The following is a 17762-nucleotide window of genomic DNA, read 5'->3' as shown; positions in this document are numbered from 1 at the left end:
TTACACCTAAGAGAAAATATGTGTACAATTGATTTACTTGTCAATGGTGAGAGTTTACATTTCACATGCAGACAATAAAAAAACTGTAGATATGCTAATTGCTGAAAACAGAGAATAATGAGTTACTTATCCAGGGGTGGTACAGGTGCATAATCTATGATTCAGGAGCTTTGGGTACGTAGTTAACAAAAAAAAAGTTCATTTTTTTTCCCCAAAATTGAATACTCACAATCAGGGTAAAATGTTTTTTCAACATATTAATAGCGAGTACTGACAAAAATGAAGACAGAGTACACTTTAAACTATAAAGCAAAGGGTATGAGAACATACATACACATATTTATACATATACATACACATTCATTCCTCAATAAACATTTTATTCAATACAAGGTTGTGGTATAGCTGGAACCAATCCGAGGAAACTAACAGTGGACAGGATGTCATTAAAAAACAAGTTACACATGCGCATACATACACACATAATCACAGAGATACACGCACACATATATAATTATTCCTAAACTGCATGCACACCTGTTACCATAAGTTATGTCTTTGGGTTGTGGGAGAAAAGTAAAGCTTTTTTAAGTCACCAATTGCTGACAACTTTAAACTCAGCCTTTTATGTCTTTGAGATACCTCATAACTTTTCTTATTGAATTCAAGTCTCTTTGACATGGTTTACTTACATGCCTGCAGCAAAGCGGCACGGCAACTGCAATGTCTGGACATGTAGTGGCTGCAATGTACAGAAGTGCCCCCACTGCTTGTCTATACTGCTCATTAGATGGTAGAAGGTCTTCCTCTCCCTCCAACTTTGAATACGCTATGTCCATGAATGTGTTCATTCCTTAAGCTTCAGCCATGTTGAATTACTAAAGAATTGAATACATTTTTATACTCTGGTTCAACAGAAAACTGCCGTCTTCCTCATGTTGTATATTAATTCCTAGGTAGTATGTCACCTCACCAATATCTTTAGTCTCAAAGTGCTGATTGAGTACTGCTATTAACTTTGCAATTTCATCATTCCTTTTGGAAGCAATAATCACGTCATCCACATAGACTACCAGATACATCCATTTAGCATCTATACATTTAGAGTATAGGTATGGATCAGCTTTGCTTCGCATGAATCTTTCATCTAGCAGAACTTTGTTTACTTTTGAGTTCAACGCTCAAACCACTTATTTAAGACCGTACAGGGATTTTTGCAGTTTGCTAACAAGATGCTCTTCTCCACTTTTCACATATCCTTCTGGCTGTGACATGTATATTTCCTCTTCTATATCTCCATTAAGAAAAGCTGCCTTGATATTGTGATGTTCCACAATCGTTTTTTGTAAAGGCACCACTGTTATCATTGTTCTGAAAGTACTTTGTTTGGCAACTAGAGCAAAAGTAGTAATATTGTCTTCACCAAATTTTTGTGAGTATCCTTTTGCAGCTAACCTTGCCTTGTATCTACAGACTTTCCCTTCAGAGACACATTTTGCTTTAAAAACCCATTTACATCTGAGTACATGTTTACCTTGAGTACCTTGGGGAAGCTCAGAAAGTGTCCATGTCTGCAGTTCTTTGAGTGATGTTATCTCTTCATGAGCAGCTCTAATCCACATTTGCTTTTCATGTTGTGGTAGTTTTTGCATCTCTTCCCATGAACCCGGCTCAGCCTGAACTGTTGTGCAAGCAATATAAAACATTTAGATGGAATACCTTTATTTCTTCTTGTTGATTTCCTGGCTGAGTAATTTATGGTTCAGCATCTTCTTTATCCGTTTTTGAACTGTCTGCAATAATGTCTATTGCTGTGTAGCTTTGTTCTTGTTTTTCTAGTGACACGGATGTGGATTTTTCCTCAGACTGAATAGTTTGTATCAGTTCCTGAAAGTGAACATACAGAACTTCCATCTACAATCACACTTCTGCTGGCTGCTACCTTGCTTGCTTCTGGAAGTAGAATTCTGTATCCTTTTTGAGACTCACTGTAACCCACAAGTAAAGCTTCCTTTGCACATGGATCCCATTTTGTAAGTTTTTCCTTTGGAATGGAATGTGCACATAGGTTTTACTTCCAAAAATGTTGATCTGTCTCAAATCTGGTTTCTTTTGTTCAACAGTTCATATGGAGTTTTCTTCTTGTTCTTCCTGGCAAGTGATTTTGGAGATAACAAGTGTGCAAGGGCAGTAGATAGACCAATTTGGCTGCTACAGGAACAGCAGCTCAAGGATAAAGAGAGGAACCCTTGTGACATAGTCGTACTAGTGACAACATATCACTCACAACTTATAAAATTCAACATATTGTAATGGACCTCCAACCGATGTTCAGTGAATATGACTAGTTAAGAAACATTTTCATGCATTCCCACTGCTGTCATTTAAACAATTATTAAAGTTAAAGAATCTGCTTGTGAGAAACACGTTTAATATACTCCAAAATGGGACAAATTCTGCAACCATCCAAGGTGCAATTCACTCTGCTTTCAACATAACCACGTTACGGATCAGAAGTTTCAAGGTATAGGATTCTTTTACTCCCACCTCTAAAATCATGGTTTATCTAATCTAATGCAGGAAATGTCTTGACAGGTTGTATAGGAAACACAGACCAGAAACTTACAACTTGAATGAATGCTCAAAGACACACAGTTACATGCAAAATAACAGACCAGTCAGTGGCAGTACATTTTTTTCCAGTCTAATTCTGCATCGGATGTGGTGGAAATATTTCTTCAAGGCCTTTTCAGTACACTTTTGGAAAACAAGAACTATAGACAGTAACTTAATTTGGTGTTCAGTCTGAAACAGTAGTTTGAACCTAAATATTGGTTTTATGAGACACTACTGCACTTAGAATTTCCCTCTGAGTGCCTAAATAAGGTGAACTTGAAGAACAAAAAGAAGTTATGTCTTACCATAATGTTCCATCTGTGTTGTCGATCTTCACTAATCCTTAACTGTGGGGCTCGGTTCTGAGCCTCAGAACTGACTCGGCCATTTATTTCAGCTCACGCCTTCCAAACTCTCTCGAGAGGCTTTACCCATAATGCTCCTGTCTAAATTACTTAAGCTCAAATTTGTCTAAAATAATAGCAGGCAAATAGCAATAAGAATAAGAAACCAGATGTGTGTCCCTAATATGAAGCCAGTTCTTGAAAAATTCGATCCACTAATAGTGTCAGGCTGGGGGAAGGAGGGAGGGAATGTCAAGGATTAGTGAAGATTGACAATACAGATGGAAGGTTAGGGTGAGACAACTTCTTTATCTGATGCTGTCAATCTTCACGTAATCCTTGACTGTGGGACAGAGTCCCTAGCTACTGAAATCTTGAGAGGTCTCACAGAAGAATACTCCTAACCACCATCGAGCCAAATGATGCCCATCCCCTAGAGACCTGATCCAATTTGTAATGAGTGGTAAAGGTATGAGGAGAAGACCAACTGGCTACTGCACAAATGTCATCCAAAGAAGCTCTGGCATGCAAAACTTCAGAAGTTACCACCACTCTAGTTGAGTGAGCTTTTACCGGGTGTGAAAGACAGAGCACCTTTTGATTGACAAAAAAATTAAATAGTCTTTGAGCCATTTTGTCAGGGTAACCTTTGAGACTGGGTTACCTAAGGAAAGTGAGGAGAAGGCAGAAAACAGTTGGTCAGATTTTCTGAAATCCTTTGTGCTATGTAGATAAAATCATAGCTGTCTGTGGACATCTAATAAATGAAGGGAATACCCCCCTTTATTGGAAAAAGTAGGGAAAAAGACCAGTAGTTGAAGTGTCTAATTGATATTAGATTCTGAGACTACTTTCGATAAAAAGAATAGATTACTCCTAAGGAAACTTTGTGCAATATTATGTAGGGTGGTTTGTAGGACAAGGCCTGAAGTTTAGATACTCTTCTGGTGGATATAATAGCCACTAAAAATAAAGTTTTCCAAGTCCGAAACTTTAAGTCACATGTAGCTGATGGTTCAAAAGGGACTGAAGAACTAGTGTGAGATCCCAGGGAGGAATGGATTCTTTAAATGGAGGTCTGAATATTAGAGCTCCCTTTAAAAAGGCTTTACAGAGTTTGTATGACATAAGGGATGATCCATCATCAAACCCTATATAGAAGTTAAAAATTGCAGCTAGATGATCTTTAATTGTTGAAGTGGAAGAACCAGATTGAAAGCGATTAGCTAAAAAGTCCAAAACTTTATGAATAGGGGTCGTATAAGGATCACATTTGTTCATAAGGGACCAACTGGCAAATTTTTCCCATTTACTTTGACACAATTTCCTAATTGAAGGTTTGTGATGAGCCACAATAATTTGGCAGACAGGAAAAGAAAGGGAAGGATGCCTGGCAATCATGGGAATTGTAGAATCCATGCCATGAGCTTGAGATGAAGGTGGTTCGGATGAACCATGCCCTCCAGATGAGACAGCAGATCTGGAGCTGGGTCCATCATCCATGGTTCTGAAGAAGATGAGGCCGAAGGGAAACCAGACCTGTCGAGGCCAAAAGGAGGCAATGGGCATTATTGAGTTCTCCAATCTCTTGGCTTTCTTTAGAAACTGGGATATCAAAGGAGTTGGGGGAAGGGCATAAAGAAGACCAGGGGGGGCCAATCATGGAGAAGAGTGTCTCTGGGTGACCCCCCCAGAGGGAGAATAGAGGCAAAGTAACTGCTGCACTTATTGTTTAGAGGACATGCAGAAAGATTGCAGCAAGGTTGGCCCTAGTGACAAAAAAATCTCTTTCATCACCACAAGTTTGAGAGACCACTCATGAGGCATGAGAATGGTTCTGCTCAGTTTGTCCACTATCACGTTCCAGCTACCCAGAATGTGCATTGCTGTGAGAAAGCAGTTGGAAGAAATCACGGATTGCCAAACACAGAGGGCTTCTCAACACAATGGGTAAGATTTGGTTCCAGCTACCCAGAATGTGCATTGCTGTGAGAAAGCAGTTGGAAGAAATCACCGGTTGCCAAACACAGAGGGCTTCTCAATACAATGGGTAAGATTTGGTTTCCCCTTGTTTATTGATGTACCAGACTACTGACATGTTGTCCATCTGAACTGCTACTGTTCCTAGAGGAAGGGCATCCAGAAATGCTTGCAATGCTAACAGCACTGCCCTCATCTGTAGAACACTGATGTGCAATTTGGTTTCCTGTTGGGATCATATGATTTGGATTGTTTTTCCCAGATAATGCCCCCCTTCCACCCTATCTGGGAAGCATCCATGGTCACTATGGCTTGGGGTTGCAGAAGAATGAATGGATGGCCTGAAAGAGTCTCATTAGAATGCAGCAACCATGAAAGTTCTTGTTTGCAGCAATTGGTAATCAAGATGTGGTGAGACACTGGTTGATCTATCAGAGACCACTGGGAGGCTATCAACTATTGTAAGATTTGCATGTGATATCTTGCTAAGGGAACAAGATTGACAGGTTCATAGGTTCATAGGTAGGTACTAGGCTATTGGCCCTGGGGCATATACAAGCCCAGCCAAAAAGGTACCCTGGCTTTTGCCACCCAAGAACATTATTTTCCGATGCCACTGTTGAGCAGAGCCACAGAGGTGATCACGGGGGTGAATTTCCTATTTCCCATCCAATCATCAAGATTTTTCTTGAAGAGTGCTAATGAGGAGCTTTGTTTGATATAGATAGGTAGCTTATTCCAGAGTATGGGAAGTCTCTGGGACAGGAATCAATCCCTCCGGTATGTTCTGTTTATTGTGGTGACAAGGTTTAGGTCCCTAGAGCATGTAGCTCAGAGGGATTGGAATTTCTTTAAGTGGAGCATGTCCAACAGCTCTGGGTTTGACATAGCTTTGTATGTTATGCAGAGATCACCTCTGAGTAGGCGATATGCGAAGGAGTAAACCTGGAGTTTTTTGAGAGGGTCTGCATAGGGCATCTGCTTGAGGCCAGTAATCCTCTTTGTGAGGTATTTCTGCGGTCTTTCCAGTTGTTGTAGATGTCTTGTGAGGTATATACCAAAAGGGGTGCTGTACTCTATAATGGGTCTAATGAGTGATGAGTAGAGGGGAACAATGACCTCTTTTCACTTTTTGGCATTGAGCTTGAGGCCATGGCTTTGACACCAGGCATCTGTCTCAGTGAGGCCCTTTTGTAGGATGTCCACATCGTTAGGAGTTTTGATTATGGCTCCTAGTTTGGAGTCATCTGCGAACTTCATTAGCCAAAGACCTTCTGTGTTAGCCTGTACTTCAGAGAAGTAGATAACAAACAGGAGAGAACCCAGGACTGAACCTTATGGTACTCCACTTGTCACTGGTTTGAAGTCAGATTTGGAGTCTGCTACTTTCACAGTGTGGTTTCTGTCAGTGAGCCAGTTGGCAACCCATCTTGTGACATAGGGATTTATACCTAGTTTAGTGAGTTTATCTATAATTCCAGAGTGGGGGATGGTGTCGAAAGCCTTGGCAAGATCTAGATAGGCTGTGTGAACCACCTTACCCTTGTCTACGGCTTTCATGACTGCTTCAAAGAAGTCTATCAGGTTTAGGAGACATGATCTGCCTTTTACAAACCTGAACTGGGTGGGATCCAGAATTTGGAGATTACCAATGTCTTTGTTTGTAAGTTCCATGATGATACGTTCCATGGTCTTGCAGACCAGGCTCATCAGGCTAATGGGGCAGTAGTTCCCAGGGTCCATGGTGGCTCCCCCCTTGTGGAGTGGGATAACCATTGCTGTGCACCATTCAGCAGGCACAAAGCCTGAGGTGAGGCTATGATTGAACATGGTACTTAGGTGGGGGTGCCAGTTCATTCTGTAGTTCGTGTAGAACGCAGCCTGGGATGTTGTCTGGTCCCATGGATGCTGTGTTCTTGGCTTTGGAGAGTGTGGTTTTTACATGTGCAGCCATGATTACAGGAACTTTGCATTCTTCCGGTATAGAGATAGGCTCTTTAGGGGCTGAGAGGGGGGTAAAGTTAGCACTGAACCTATCTGCCAGGATGTTGGCAATATCAGTTGGGTCTGTATATTTAGTGCCATTGTTCTGTAACTCAGAGCAGATCTGAGTGTTGCCATTGAGATTCTTGACATAGCTAAAGAATGCTTTGTGGTTGTCTTTAGAATCAGTGGTGATTTTGTTTTCGTAACTAGCTTTGGAGGATTTTATCAGGGATCGCAGCTTCTTACTGAGGCTGACCAGGGAGCTCCTCCACTCGTGGGATTTTACTCTCTTTTGCAAGAGTTTCTTCCTTCTGTTGTACAGTTTGTTTATGGCAGGGGACCACCAGATTGGCTTCCTTTTTTTGGAGGATAGCGTCTTGGTACTGTTTGGGATAGCACGATCCATGCACTCATGTAAGTGCTTATAAAGTGCAATTGTGTAGGATTCAGTAGTCGTAACTGTATTGTCCATCTGCATGGGTGTCATGAAGTTCACCACTTCTGTCTTAAGAAGCATGAAGTTTGCTTTGGAGAAATTTTTTACCATGGTTTCCTTAATGGAGGGGTGGAGGCAGGATGTGGATATCTAGGGTAATTAGCTTATGGTCAGATCGGACCAATGAGGCATTGAATTCAGGTGTGGAACACTGGTCACTCATATTGGTAATGACTAGATCTAGGATATTGTTGCCCCTGGTGGGGGTGTGGATAAGTTGATCCAGGGCATTGGAGTTTATGAATTCCAGAAAGTGTTAAGTGAAGGAGTTGTTACATGAGTAGTTTTCCCAGTTAATGGTGGGGTAGTTGAAATCGCCCATTATTAGGGTGTTTGGTTGAACCCTAATATTTTCCAGTACATCAAGAAAAGAGGAGTGGGAATCCTGGGGCATGGTGGGTGATCTGTAGCAAGCTACAATTTGGACTGCAGTTTTGCCCAGAGTTAGTTGCACTTGGATAACCTCGGCTGCATTATGCTGAGCAACTAGCCTAGAGGTGTGGATATCCTTAATGAATATGGACACACCTCCACCTTTGGTGTTCCGGTCCAGGTTATATGGCCCAAAAGTGTGGTATGAGTTATAGCCTGGTAGTGCAGGGGTGCTCTATGGGAGCCTTGAGCCAGGTCTCAGTCACTGCACAGATATCAATGTTCTCCATTGTAGGGAGTGCCTCAAGTGAGTGCATTTTGAGATTTAGACTTCTAGCATTGAGTAGCATCGCCCTCAGTTTTTGCTTGCCTGTTCCTGTTACGATGGTGAATTTGGCATTTGAACCTTGCCTAAAAAAGACACTATAGGGGTGGCAAGAACCTTAGCCAGTATCCAGAATCCCAGGGGTGACAGGTGCAGGCCATCTATGGCAAAGCATCGTGGTCTGTCGACCATGTCATCCCAGGCAGACAGATACTGGATCCCTTTAGAACAGTACCAGAAGCTTAACCAATTGTTGAAGTTAATGATTTTGTCCTTGTACTGCGGTATCATTCTGGGGGACTGCAGGATGCTACTCAGGGCTAGGGTCATACCTGCCTGAGCTACAAGATCGGAGAGCTCTTCCATGTCTCTTTTCATGTAGTCCAGGGAGGTACATCTCAGGTCGTTCACACCAACATGGACAATGACAGAGTCATATTTGTACTTGTTGTGGAGTGACCTGAATGTGTGGGTTATGTGGTGGATCCTGGCACCTGACAAGCAGCTGACAGCAACCTTCTCCTTGTTTAGCCTGGTGAGTGGGACATCAGTGTGCCTGACTATAGAGTCACCTATGACTAGTGTTTTGGGTACGTTGTTTTGCCTTATTGGCTGTGGTTGAGTGGCACACTGAGTCTGCGGGCTATGTGTCATTTGGGTTGTGTTGGGGGCTGGAGGTTGCTTGCATTTCTGCTTTGGAGGTCTCTGTTGCTTGACCAGATTATTACTGAGAGCCTCCGCAAATGTTTTTGTGTTTCTATGTGTGGATTTTGGTGGTGTAGATTTAGTGAGATTATGATGAGTGTGGTGTGGTGCAAGTGTTTACCTTCTCCTCTTGACTGTCAAGTTCAGTCTTGATTGGAAAGAGCTTTACCTCCAGTTTGGCTAGATAAGTGCATCTCTCATAGGTTGTAGTGTTGGGTGGTAGGAGGAGAGGATTGTCTGTGTACATGAGGCAATTTCTACATTGCCCCAAGATGCCCAGATTCATCAGATAGACAGGAGTGAACACTGGGAGCTGAACCTTGGTCATGCCTGAATAAAAAAACTATTTTCCTCTAGATAAGTGAGGAAAGTGAGTACAAGAGCTGTTTTTCTCTAAGCAAGTGAGGAAAGTAAGTACCAAAACTGTTTTTCTCTAGGTAATGAGGAAGGTTGAGTGCTGTAGTAATTAGTAGGTTATTTAGTGCTTGCAAGTTCTGAACAAGTGCTGATCATGAATAAGCAAATACAAGTGCTAAAACTAAGAATCTGTATCTGGACTAAACTAGTTACAGGAAAGGGGGGAAACAAGTGCAAATGCAGGCTTTTAAATCAGAAAGTTGAGAGAGATGGAAAAACTGCCCAAACGGCCAATAACTACAGTTTCTGGGCCAGAACCACTCCTTATGTGGTAGATAGCTTACCACGTGCTTACCACTCCCACTGATAAGCTAGAAGGCTTCCCTCCAACACAGAAAGCTTGGGGGGCTCAGAAGCTTACATACGGTCCTGGATACAGCAAATCTGAATCTGGACTACACTAGTTACAGGAAAGGTATAGAGGCTGCCATCAAGCCTAATGCTTGTAGGACTAACCTGGCTGGAAGACTTTTGCTCTGGATAATTAGGCTGACTTGAGATCTGATCCTCTGTAGCCTCTCCAGTGGGAGTCAAGTAATTCCTGCAACTGTGTCCAACAATGCTTCAATGAATTCTAGTTGATGTGAGGGTTTTAAATTTGACTTTTTGTAATTTAGTGCGATGCCTAGAGATGCACAGAGATGCAGAGTGTAATCTCTTGCCCATTCAAACTGAAGCCTGGTGGTAGTGGTGAGGAGTCAGTCATTAAAGTATGGAAAAAGTCTGAGATGAGCTGCTACCACTGTCATGCATTTGGTGAACACCCTGGGGGCTGAGATGAGTCCAAAGGTCAGTGCTCGGAATTGGAAATGACTGTCTCGCAGAACCTCCTGGAGCATTTGTCCATTTTTATGTGGTAATACATGTCCTGGAGGTCTATAGAGCACATCCAATCTTCTTTTTCCATGAATGGAAGTATAGACTGTACTGAGACCATCCGAAATTTGGTTTGCTGAACTGCCTTGTTGAACTGGCTGAGATCCAAAATAGTTCTCCAGACCCCTGTTTTTTTGCGCACTAAAATGAACCTTGAGTAAAACACGGATCCTATTTGGTCTGGTGGGACTTTATGGATAACTCTTTTGTCAATCAGTTTTTGAATTTCTGCTGCTACTGCTTCTCTGTGACTGGTTGGAACATCCAGGAGTCTTTTTTGTAGTCTTAGACTTATAGTAATTGAAATTGTGTAACCCCTGGATATGATACCCTGCACCCATTTGTCTGAAGTTATCAGTTGCCAGGCAGGTTGGTGCAGGGATAACCGTCCCATGACTGCCTCCAGAGGAAGGCAATCGGGCCTCCATTCAGGAGTGCTGGTAGGAAGTACCAGAGAAGGAATCTCTGGACCCTTGGTTCTGTGGGCAACTTCCGCCGCTAGGGCGATGTCTTCCATTACTTTTCCCTCTGCCCTGGGGAAAGTGTTTGCCATATCAGTCCTAGAGTAGGGCCGTTGAGGAATGGAGAAATGTACGCCTATGGCAGAAAGAGTTTTCTTGTCTTTCTCACATCTGGCCAGAATGTCTTTTTCCTTAGGACTAAATAGGGATAACCTGTCAAATGGACCGTTGACGAATGATGCTTTAAATGGTTCTGCAAAGTCACACAAGGGCCTCCAAGTGTGCATTCTAATGGATATGCCTGAACCCACCACTCTTGTCATCCCTTCAGCTGTGTGGGCAATTAGCCTCATGGACGAGTTTGAAATTGCTTCGAGGATAGCAAGCTGAGTAGTAACTTTGTCCCATACCCCTTAAGTTACTGCTCCTGAGAAGGTATCCAAGAGCCCTTTGACTAGCTCCCCCTGTATCCTTACAAAGTGTGACATGTAGTTCAAGGACCTGAGAGAAGGTTGATGAAGCGTAAACATGCCTTCCAAACCTATCCGTAGCCCTAGACTCCTTATAGGAGGATGGACAGTTGGACCTTCCTTAGCAAGTTCCTTCTTAGTGGCTGCTGCTATCACCATGGCACCCATGGGTATACAGGTCTCATGAGGATCAGTTCGATGGAGTCAGGCATCCTCCACGCCTGTTGCATGATCAGTTTAATGAACTTGTCAGCCTGGGGAGAGATCCAAGAAGAAGAAGGTTGGGCATGAAAAGCCTCCAGGTATACCGATACCGACTCCTCCGAAGAAGATTGGAGGGAAGTCCAGCCACCCATCTGCTTCAGGATCTCTAAGATGTCCCCGAAGGAAATGTCATCAGCAAATGACCTGGGGGAAACGTCCCCCTCATCAAAGTCAGTATCAATGGTGAATGACTCCTCTGGGGAGCCTAAGTGCTTCCTCTTGCAATTGTAATTGTAATTCCTCAGGGAGATGTTCCAGGGAAGTGTCCAAAGAGGGTCTTTCCTGGGGCTTTTGTGCCCTCTGTCCTGGGGAAGAGATTGATGGAAGCTCTGGTAGAAGAGAGGTAGAAGTCTGGCCCGACAGGTATGGCAGAGACTGTGAGTCCCTAATGGACAAGGCCTTCTCCATGATTCTGAAGGCTGGCCCCTCTGTAGAAGGATGGCAGCCCAGAACTGAAACAGACTGCTTCAGAACCGAGGTCCCACCCTGCACCGAGGAAGTGACCCCAAAACCAAAGCCTGGGTCAATTTAGTGAAGGCTGAGGCATTGGCAGGCATGGAAGACTCTGAAATTAATGAAGTTGATCCATGCACCTCGGAACCGGCCAGGATGTCTTGACCCTGGGAGGCCTCCATTTCTAAAAGCCCAGAGGAACTCAAGGCAACCTTCATTTCTGGAGAAAAATTTCTTACCAGAACTGAGACAGTCAAAGCTGGGTCTGTTGGAACCATGGGCTCCAATGACTCAATAGGAGTTGGAGGAGGAAGAAAGGCTGGTGTCACAATAGGGCCAGTCCCGATGCCAACTTGGTTAGGAATGGAAGACAATCTCCTTACTATGAGGAGATGATCCACCAGTCACAATGTTCGATTCCGAGGGACTATTAATGTATCGAATGGATGAAGTCAAAGTTGAGATAGGGGGTCTCAGATCGACAAAGGGGCTCAGTGGTCTATCCTTGACTGGATCTATAGAACGAGAATATCAAGATCTTGGAACAAAAATAACCTCTGACTGCTCCAGTACCAATGAGTCTCTTGGTGCCAAGGCAGTTGAAGTTGACTCCGAAGTCATTGTAGGTATCAAATCTTTTTTGCCATTTGGTGCCGAGGAACCTGTTGACACCAAAGGCTGTTTAGAAATCTTTTTCCGTGGTTCCAAGTACTAGGAACTGAGAAAGATCGCTTCTTGGAAGAAGAAGAAGATGAAGTGGAAGATGAACTGGCTTCTGTCTTGGAAAAAGAAATGGCCTCTTCAAAGTAATCTTTTAGCAGTCCTTTAAGAATAAGGTTATTTTTGCATTTATTGAGCGTCCTGGTGGAGAAACTGTGGCATATTGAACAATCCTACTGTAGATGAACTTTACCCAGGCAATAAACACACAACACATGCCTGTCTGAGCTGGGCATTTTTCTCTCACATTTTTTACACCTTTTAAACCCTGAGGTGCCCTTAGCTGACTTAGCTCGGGATTCGGATTTGTCAGCCACAGTAAGGTAATCTCACACATACACACACACACACACACACACACACACACACACACACACACACACACACACACCCACACACACCCACACACACACACACACACACAAAACCACAAAAGAAGAAACAGAGAAAGATTTTTTTTTTTTAAACAGAGAAAAGGAAGGTAAATACCAGCAATGGTATTTAAGGGAATACATAAATACGTAAAAGGAATTGCCAATAATGGTATGGAGGAAAGAACTACCAATGGTTGTAAAAGGAGAGTGAGGGAGATATACACACACACACACACACACACACACACACACACACACACACACACACACACACACACACACACACACTACAAATATTAAATGGGAGGAGCGGGAAGAGAAAGAAAAGTGCTAGACGCTAAAGGGAGATTTATAAGAAGGAAGAAAAGATATTTCCAAAGCTAGAGAGAGGTCATACGTGTCTGACACATGAAGCAGCAAACATGAGAGAGGAGCATTATGGGTAGAGCTTAGCTTGAGAGTTTGGAAGGCGTGAGCTGAAATAAATGGCCGAGTCGGTTCCAAGGCTCAGAACCAAGCCCCACAGTCAAGGATTACATGAAGACTGACAACATCATATCAAATGTTTCATTTCTGGTAATGCTTGATTGTATGATGAATTCAAACTGTTAAATATCTGAAAAAGTTAATAGCAACTGTACAGTTTACTATTGAAATGTTGAAAGTCAAAATAAAATATAATTAAAAAGATGAAGTGTAATGCTTAGCATTATGTCTATTTGCCTATAATTTTGAATGTTCTATCTCCGACGTCTGCATTCAGCATTAAATGAAATAGCAGAAGGTGACATCAGACACCCAGGCTATTCTGTTTAACGTCTCCTAAAGCATTTAATTTTACATCACAGGTTTTTACTGTTTTGCAGGGGGCAAGCCCCCTTTCACCCCGCTCCCATGTGGGGGGCTGTGCCTCCCACACGCCCTGCAAATTATATATTCCAACTCCAAGATTGCACTACAGTCTGGAAAATGGTAAATTTCCCAAACCCCACTGTAGTATGATCTATTATCAGACCATCAATCTCACATTAGTGAATGCACAATATCATTCTCTACTGCGGATTCGACATTTCCGGATCGGTATTACTGGAACTGGTGAACACACATTCGACCTTCCCGGTTGCGCGTAAGTGCCATTCCAGATTTTAGTAGTAAACCTAACTGTATGACTAGTGGCGTTTGTGTTTTGCCCCGTATTTTATTTATGACAAAAGAATAGTTGTTTTCACATAAACTAACATGCTAGTCAAAACTAATAAAGCTTTACAGTTAGTAAGGACTTTTTATAGAAACTATTTTAACAGTATAACAAAACTTTGTTCAATATTGCTGTTTTTCAGGTGTCTGTAAGAATCTCAGACTGGTACAACTCATTTTATTTCTTCTCTGTCTCTCCTTTCTTTAAGTTAGCTTCACTACAACCTATGTAGTTTACTAATTGCACACAACACCCCTACAGTCTAGTGTAATATTTTATTCTCTTGGTGGCCCCTGTTTTTTCATAACATATCACTTCACCAAGAACTGGACATTGCTGAAAATTCACAATTTCTGTTAACCAAAACATCTGTGTTATAAAGATTGCTTGTTTAGACTAACTAGTAAATTACAAATTATAATGTCTTATTTTCCTTCTCTGTATTTAACTAAGCTCCTTACACTTCTCTTGTACTGTGATTATTTGCTCATTAAACATCCGAGTAGTGCCTTGAGCTGTTATGTTCTCAGCTGAGTGAACAATGACGCTAATGTAACATGTAAGGAGAACTTTAAAGTTTTACTGCAAGCCAAAACTTAGTCTTCTAAAGTTTCAGGTTCAGCACCCCTCCCATACACACACACACACACACACACACACACACACACACACACACACACACACACGCACACACACACACGCACACACACACACACAATGTCCTGTCTTCTATTAGGTGTAGTTGTAATACAAAATGTCAGCCAGTAAAACAGAAACAATGCACTGTCACTAACATCAGTAACTTTATATCTCCTGACTAGAAGATCCTGCTAGCTCAAAAGCTCAAGTTATTTGCAAATCTCTGTTGGTCCAATGAAGGGTATTACATCACATCTACATTCTAGTGTCTGTCTTTTCTACAAGGGAATGTTCCAGAGAGAAGTGTCTTTCAGCTTAAGTTTCTCTATTGTCTGTACAACCAGGTTGACAGTTTCCCTTTTTTAGCTTTCTGTTCCTTCTGTATGAGAAATGGATTTAGAACTTCTCATTTACACCTATCTTAGTTTAGTGTACAGTCATCACTTAACTGTCCTATATAAAAACACACTTAACATCATAATTAATCCCATTCAACCACTCCAGGTCTCCAATGCTGAATTATTAGCTCTAAAACTACAACTAAACAATCAAAAAAGCATAAATCTAATTGAGATCTACATCCCCCTGGGAACAATTCAGAAACTATGGAGAACATTCTTAACTGGATAGCTAACAACTACCCTCAAGAAACTATTGTTCTAGGTGATGTTAACATTGACTGGAACCAATGTTCTTCACACTCCAACCCCATCTTTATAAACCTCCATGGATTCTCACAGATCATATCCTCCACCACCAGAACAGGAAATTCTAACCAAAAAGAGAGTATTCTTGATTGGATACTCACCAATAGTCACCCCATAAGTATATGTCTGGAACTCTCCCCAATGATCTTAGTGATCACCTGGTCACATACATAATGAAAGACAAAGCCATCAGCGCTAGACTGCCCATTTATAGATCCATCAGAAACAAAAAAAATTTTGAGCCTACAAAATTTCAAATGGAACTCAAATCCTGTAACTGGTTAAAGCTAAAGTACCTTCCCCTAGACGAGGCAGTGACTCTCTTTAATGACACATTTCTTAACATACTTGACTCTCAGGCTCTAAAACGGTCAATCAGAACTAAAATACGAATAGCACCCTGGCTAACAACAGAGTCCAAATCCAAAATAACACTTAGAGATAAAGCATGGGACAAATGGCGCACTACCAAGTTACCCCTAGATCGCATTAAATTTCAACAACTAAGAAATGAGACTAAAAAAGCCATCACACTTGACAAAAAAAAACTACTTCTGCCATCTGCAAAATAAACACCAAAACAACCCTCAGAAGTTCTGGGCAGGTATAATAATCTTCTCCATCCAGGTAAATCCTCCACCCCTACCCCTGGGACATTATGTGGTAAAAGCCCCGAAGAAGTAGAAAATAGCTTTAATACTTTCTTTACCGAGACTATTCAGTCCTTAGCCAACCAACTACCTCCCCCCTGCTCCACATTAAAAAATGCTATGCCCAAGTCACTACTCTCCTTTAACCTCCAGCCTGTATCCACATCCTTTATCAGATCCCTACTGAAGAAGCAAAAGCCAACTACCCTTTCTGCAGATCTACTCCCAGCTGAATATCTGCAAATAGCTGCAGATGTCATAGCCTATCCTATCTCGATCCTAATCAATAGAACCATAACAGAGGCCACAATCCCCTCAATATGGAAAATATCCTATGTTATACCACTCCATAAAGGTAGCTCATCCACAGAACTATCGAACTATAGGCCAATAGCCATACTGTCACCACTTGCCAAAATCATGGAAAAGTGTGTGCACAAACTACTAATGTACTATCTCACCCAGAATAAACTACTGACCAACTCTCAACATGGATTTAGACCTCATCACAGCACGACCACTGCCCTCATCTCTTTTACTGATAAAATCAACCATAACCGGAACAACAAAAAAATATCCTCAGCTCTCTTTCTGGACCTGTCGAAAGCCTTCGACATGGTGAACCATCAGCTACTTCTCCACACTCTGAAAACCCTGTACCTTGACAACACAGCTCTTGACTGGTTTCATGCCTACCTCTCTGGTAAACAGCAAGCAGTACTGTGGAAGAATAAGCTGTCTCGCCTGTTACCAAATACCATAGGAGTTCCTCAAGGCTCCATATTAGGACATCTTCTCTTTTCAGTCTTTATAAATGACCTCCATACAGTTATCCCTGAAGCCACCTGTATTCAGTATGCAGATGACCCAACTCTAATATGTTCCGATGACTCTCTAGCAAACCTACTAGCTACAACCCAGCTCAGTTTTACCACAGTCGAAAACTGGCTCTCAGATCATCATCTGATCTTAAACCCAAACAAAACCAAGCTATTTCTCTTCTACTCAATGAATAAATCCCCTCCTACACATTTTACTATACAATCCAACAATGGTACCATCATCTTCCCAGACTCCTACACAAAGCTACTAGGAGTTATCATTGACAATAAACTTAGATTCGATATGCATATCACCCAAACCATTAAGTCCGTAAACAAGAAACTTGGGTCCTTATACAGGATAAAAGCCTTCCTAACCCCAATAGCCAAAGCGGCCACTGCCTGCTCACACCTTCTCTCTACCCTTCTATATGCCTCTCCCGTGCTTACTAACATCAACAAATCTGACCTGAACAAACTCTCATGTTGTTATAATCATATTGCCAGATTTGTAACTGGCTTGCCCTATAGAACACACCACTGCTTTAACCTGAAAATACTTGGCTGGATAGAACTCCCAAACCTTCTCCAGCTGAACCAACTCATAGAAGCATTTAAAATTCTTAAACAACCTGATAACACCCCTGCACTGAAAAATATAATAATTCATTACACCAATCTAAGCTGCCTTCGCTCATCAAACAGACTCCTTGTCCAAACATTCAAATCCCACAACTTAGGCGATGACGCTCTGTTCGCCAACGCCATTGGAAAAATATGGAACTCCCTCCCCAACAACCTCATGCTTATTACTTCCCCAGCTCAATTCAAAAAGAGTCTACAACTCCATTTTAAGTCACATTGGCTTTGTCCATGCTCAAACCCAGA

The 17762-nt window shown here is 42.1% G+C and overlaps 1 protein-coding gene across 1 annotated transcript in view; it reads right to left on the bottom strand.

Annotated features, from left to right (window-relative positions):
- The window catches only part of LOC122814279 (receptor-type tyrosine-protein phosphatase C-like), a 2027173-nt gene that overhangs the window by 1388891 nt on the left and 620520 nt on the right, over positions 1-17762 (bottom strand). The window lies entirely within an intron of this gene.

The sequence above is a fragment of the Protopterus annectens genome, chromosome 10.part0 (assembly GCF_019279795.1).
Source record: "Protopterus annectens isolate FY-2018-M chromosome 10.part0, PAN1.0, whole genome shotgun sequence".
Lineage (NCBI taxonomy): Eukaryota > Metazoa > Chordata > Ceratodontiformes > Protopteridae > Protopterus > Protopterus annectens.
Note: the sequence above shows the minus strand (reverse complement) of the source record. Positions and strands in the feature narration are given on the sequence as shown.